Raw genomic sequence first — 6,150 nt, forward strand, 5'->3', positions numbered from 1 at the left:
GCGTCGCAAGACAGAATCCAAGGAGCCCTCCGCGATAAGGGATCACAATAAACTCCTCCGGCGCGTTCTATTTCGCCCGGTGTGTAATTTGCGCGCAACAACGGCTTCGATCGCGCGCGCGTTGGGGCCGCGGAAGGCAGTAACGGCGGCAACGGCGGTGCACGTCGCACGCATGAGCTCGGTTAATCAAGTGGAACTGTCCGTCGGCTGTTGCGGAGGGCACAGAAGACAGACCGTCTGCGTGATCGACAGACAGTGTCCGCGTGGCGTCGGACAGGTGGTGGCACGCCACCACCGCCGGACTCCTCCTGCGCACCCTCGCCCGGAGGATCGCGAGGACGATAAGGTTTTGTTTTCTTAACAGTTTGACCGCCGCAACAATCGTACCTGCACGCATGTGTATCGCACCTGCGTCTCCGCGAAAACCGGCGGCGGCGGCGGTGCTCGAGTCCTCTCTCTCTCTCTCCTCTCTCTCTCACATACACACATTTTTCGCGCAATTTAGTCACGCGTGAATGCGAATTAAACGGAAAATAGAGTTATCGGCCCGCGCGTTCCATGTGGAAACGCCGCTCGTGACTTCTCCCGAGGAAACACAGGCGTCCTGGCGTCATGTACGTTTGACGCGGCAGTCAAAGTGTTAATTCGCGTCAGACGGGGACTCGATCGTTGGCTCTGATCGACGCGTTGACTGCTGCGCGAATTTCGATTAACTTTGCTGGGGACTAGCCGGTGAGATTGCATGTCGCGATAAATAGACGGAATTTTTAACAGTAGCGCAATTTTGCCTTGTCGATAGGACGGGGCAACGGCGCATTGCGCAAAATTGGTGATTTTCCCGCTTGACATCTTCGCGAAGTGTATTTATCGTCAAGATTACGATCTCAGGGGGCTACCTCTCCGGTTCGGGCTGCCACCCCGCGCAAGTCCTTGCCTCTCTGACTCCCTGTGCTTTTGGTTTTCGCGATTTCATATCGGGCGAACCCTCGCGCATTAAATGGATCGTAAGCCATTAAATTGCGCGTACGTTTGGGTAAACGCGCACTCGAAAAGGGAAACCTAGCTCCGGGGCTATAAAACGTGCAGATTGCTGATTTTGAAGGGATACACGGTCGAGCAGCGCTTTGATTAACCGCATTACGTGAAACGGGCATACGTGCAGAAGTGTTCCACGCGGTGCACTCGCCGAGGCCAGTACATCGCACGTCGATATTTAGATCGAAAATCGAAGAAGGCAAATTACGCGAACGACCACGTCTGCTCTCATTGTCTAAATCGGAGAATTCGACTGGAAGTTTCGGTCGACTCCATCATATTTTAGAGCACGTGCAGTTCGACCTCGCAGCTTCCTCCCTACGGAAAGACAAAGGATCGATTTCACCTCAATTATCCGCTCTAACCGGTGTTTATAGAAACGACTTTTAAGTTCTAACATATACACCTATATATTACTTTAATTGCACCGCAATGCACAAGACCGCGAGGAAACTTCCGTTCGACCTCTCGGTCAGTTGGGGACAGATGGTGCGTCCGGAGGAAAGAAGGGTAGCCGTTCCCGGCGTGTGCCGGGCCCAAAGGCGCGGAAAGCGCCGAGATCGAAGGGTCAGAGTTAGCGAGCGATCGACCGATTCGCTCGGGGCAAGGAGGAGAGAAGGAGGGAACACGTCCGTCGGGCACCAGATGACAGAGCCATGACCTAGGAAATCCCACGGACGAAGGTTCCAAAAGAAGAAGGAGAGAAAAGGAGAGAGAGAGAGAAAGAAAGAGAAAAGCATACGACGGACGGGGCACTGAAAAATTGATGTTCCCGCGTCGGTTCCACCCCCGGCGTAGGAGGAGGAAGAGGAGGAAGAGGGGGAGGCGGTGGAGGAGACAAGAGAGAGGGAGCAGGCGGGCGTCGGTGGTGAAACACGATGACTGGCGATCCGCCGCTCCTTTTTTCGAGGTCGTGGCGGCGAAACTTCAAGGACCCTCGCCGGGGCCAGAAACACTCGCTTGGCCCCCTAATTATCACTACGGGGGTTCCCCTTTTCGGGCGCGGGGCCCTCTTCTGGGTACAAAACTGCTCGGCAGGGGTCCCGCGCCCTCCTTTAACTTCCCCGCGTACCTCCGCCTCCTCCTCACGGCATCGCCTCCTCTCCGGTGCCTCTTCGTTCGCGCACCCTCTTCCTCCCGTCCGGTCAATCGACCCATGAATATCTTCTTCTCCCTTCGCCAGTTCCCTTCGATCCGGCCGGCGTTTATCAATATTTTCGTGGGCGCCCCGCTTCGGAAACCGTTCCGCGGGATAATCGAGACTGCTTCGAGAACGCGACTCAAATGCCGAGATAGAGCCGACTGGCCGACTGACCGGTCGGGGAATTGCACTTTCGCAATCGGTATCTACGACCACTTGTTGAAGCGAAACGGATCGTATGAGGAAGCTGTGACCGTCGATCGAGTTGTCGAGTGCGTCTCGCGGAGAGCTTCTCGTTTGGATGTTGATGTTACGTCCCTCGTTTTCTTATTTTTTAAACGAGTAAAATCCGAATGGAAGATGCAAAAGGTTCTTAAATACACAATCGACACCAATGGTCTGTATCGCAGGTGTTAGTGCGCGATAACGGTTTCACAATCAAATTCGAGAATTCCACGTATGTGGACGCGCTGTTACACGCGCCGAGTCGACCTACTTCGGACTCTCCTCAGACTTACAATCTCAATAACGTAACTTCACATGCAATGTGCACACGTTCGATATGTATTATACTTATATGTCTGCAAACATGGGTCGAGCCTTTTAGCGTTTGTTGACAGCAAAATTCAATTCGTCGTGCTTAGTCCTTCGAGAAGTAGCAGTCCCTTAATTACACTCGCCATCATTCGCGCGAATCAGCAAAATGGGAGATTCATCCCTTAATCTTCCGCTATTCTCCCGCTTGATTATTCTACCGATCTCGACTTCGCCCCTCCCTGTCCACTACGTCTCCTCAAATACGCGATCGCGTTACAATCGCAATACAAATTTCAACGTGAACGAGGTATTATTCTTAGGCAAACATCAGAAGCCACTTGATCCGGACGATCAAGGCTTTCCATAGTGCTTCCGCGTCGTCGCACCACCAGTACCAAGGGTCGTGACGCGCCGAAGGGCCATCAACAAACACTGTAAGACCGGGTATTCGGGTGTACCCCTCGATCCCCGCCCCAGTTCCGTCAGGAATGCGTGTGCTGTCCCGTGCACGCATCCACCGCGCCAACGCCAGGACGGGGCCACCCCCGATCCGACACTTGGCCGGCTCGCAGCAGTTACACGCGTGCTCTACGCGAGGGGTAACCGCGCCCCCGCGCTTATTCGTTCAGGGTGGTTGGCTTGATCGTTGATGTTTCGCTCTGCACGCCCGTGACGAAGAACCACCGAGGGTTGCTCGAGTCCGACGAACGGTGGAAAGAGAAGGAGAGAGACAGAGTAGGAAGGAGAGAGAAAAGATACACGAGAGAGTGTGTAAGGGAGAGCGACAGAGAGAGAGAGAGAGAGAGAGAGAGAGAGAGAGGGGGGGATGCACACTTCGCGTTTCCCACGTACTGCTCGGTGCAAACGTCGTGCATCGCGTGCTCACCTATACGTCAGTTCGAAGGGTACAGGATTAGTCAGGGGTTGCTCGGGAGGCAAGAGGTGGAGGGAAAGAGAGAAAGAGGGGTTAGCGCGGGCCCACCGACGGGGGATGATTGCAGGGCCGGCCGCGTGACGGTAACTACTGGGGTTTGGCATGACGGACAGCCCGGGCGAGCGAGCGAGCGACGGGCGCGCGCTTATGGTCACGCGGCCTGTCTCTTCGGCAAAGTTTCCTAGGCGGGCGTCCTCCACCCTCGTACCCTCGTACGCTCGTTGCGACCCACCCCCGATGGCCACGTCGGTAACGCGATCGTTTCATGGCGTGACACCTCGCGCGATTTGTAAGGAATTTTGTCGAAGGGGCTGGGACGTCCGGTGTCGCGATCAGATGATTAAACAACGTATCGCCGCTCAAATAGGTAAGTCGCTGATGATCACGAGATAGTCGCGTATCGGCTCGTATATCACGGCCGTTTCCAGCGTTCTTTTGGCATTTTTGCAGTTTGATAATTGGAGGCTTGACACGAGACGGAAATGAGACTGTAATTTCGAGGTATCGTAATTATATCTCCGTCGATAAAGATCGCACGCGCTAAAGCCGTGCGAAAGCTTCGGCGCAGCGCGATATACGCAATCCAATTTCTGAGTCGTCCAAGGGAATCGCATCCACTCTGGCGAAGCGTCGCGCCGTGCCGCGCCGCGCGTCGTACCGCCGGCGGTTCGGTAATTTCACTTATCGTCTCTTTATCTGTAATTGTCAGCGGTAATGCAACCGTTACTATCAGCGCCCGCTGCACTCTAACTGCAATACGGTTATCGTTATGCGCGGTACTTGGCTCGCTGCTAATTATTGCCAGGTGCGATTAACATCTCGTCGTATTTTTGCGCAAGGAAGGTGTCTCGCGATGTGTGTTCGCGTTAATTAATGATATCGAAAATGTACGCATGTATACACGATATCGATACATTAGTCGGATGGAAGTTCCGTCTGTACACATTTAAACGGGGAGCTTTTTTCATTTCGACGCGCATCCTCCGGATCGCCTCGAGAACTCCATTTATGTTTGTTATTGTTTATGACTGTTGTTGCATTTTCTATTACCGACCACGTCCATCATGTTTTGCTCACTACGTGAGCGCTACCACTCTTGTTACGTAACATCAATATTTTACTTCAGTAACTGTGTTAGACATTTTTTTAAGCGGTAGTTTGTAGGTGGGTGGTTAGCACCGCCAACCGTGGGATAGCTTAATGATTCTGTTTACATTTCATTCGCGATCGCTACCAGTGTTAATTACAATCGCTGAATTCATCTCGTCGCCAAAATACATGTTTTTTCTCACCTAACGTCACAATTCGAAATTAATTGTTTATTTTTTTGTCATCAGATAATCGAATTTAGGTCAAATTAGACTTTATCCAGTCAAATTTTCACTAACGCAGATGTCCTCTGGAACTCCATGTATTATTCCAAGTCGAAATTTTAGCCCTATTTTTGACCTGAATTTTCTAGTATCTATATATTTTATAGGATCAGTGTATGTTTAATAAAGAGGGAAATTGGAATCTTATTTAACGCCTTTAAATAGCAGGAAATGCACAAAATGCTTCTTGTAGGTTCTAATGAGGACTTTTCGCTAACGCTGGTAGTAGGTAAAATAGAAAAAAAGTTAACATAGGCCTCAGAATGTTAAAATTGACATTAAATGTTGAAGTCGAAGTGAAGTGAAAATTTCGACTCAGGATGAGTAACTATGTGAAAGCTCCTATACTCTTTTTTCCTTTGTGTCACCCATGTTGATCTAGCTTTGGGGATTCTTGCATGATTTCGAGAGATCAAGACTAATGGATAATGGCTGTGGCCCCCCGTGAAGTCTTCAGCGCGTAGTTCTCGCGTCCCCCCTCTCTTTGCTTCTCTCTTGAAGACTTGGGTCGTTGACTTTGCCTTACGATTCGATGAATTGAATTTCCCGTAATATGATAATATTATCGTTAGCCGCACGTGACGAAGACGAATGACGCGATTAATCACGCTGATCATCGTGGGCCCGCTAACACAATTCCGTCGAGTCGCATTAACGCGAACTTGTCGATCGTGTTCGTTTTACTCCTTGGCGGCGTGATTTATAATGATTAACGCGAGCGCTCGCATAAATTTCAATTTCTCGTCGCTCTTCTCCGCGGCGTCCGCGCTCGCCGCAGGATCGATCTCCCTTCGATCCTTTCGGTCTTACGAGGGTGGTCTGAAAAGTTTCCGACCTAACAAAGATACAAGTCATTTTTTCTGAAAATTGTTTTTTATTTTTCAACATAGTCTCCTTGTAAATCTACACACTTCTCCCAGCGATGCTCCCATCTCTGTAACCCGTCGAAATAGTACTCGGCGTTTTTCTCTGCAAAATAATTGTTCACGAAGGTGATTGCCTCTTCATTTGACGAAAATCTCTGTCCTCCGAGCGCAATTTTTAGATGAGGGAACAAAAAGAAGTCGCTTGGGGCTAGATCTGGTGAGTAAGGTGGATGGTCAAGCAGTTCAAACCGTAATTCGTGGATT

This window comes from Odontomachus brunneus, unplaced genomic scaffold (genome assembly GCF_010583005.1).
Source record: "Odontomachus brunneus isolate Ranch 3 - 2012 unplaced genomic scaffold, Obru_v1 Obru_scaffold_034, whole genome shotgun sequence".
NCBI classification, from domain to species: domain Eukaryota; kingdom Metazoa; phylum Arthropoda; class Insecta; order Hymenoptera; family Formicidae; genus Odontomachus; species Odontomachus brunneus.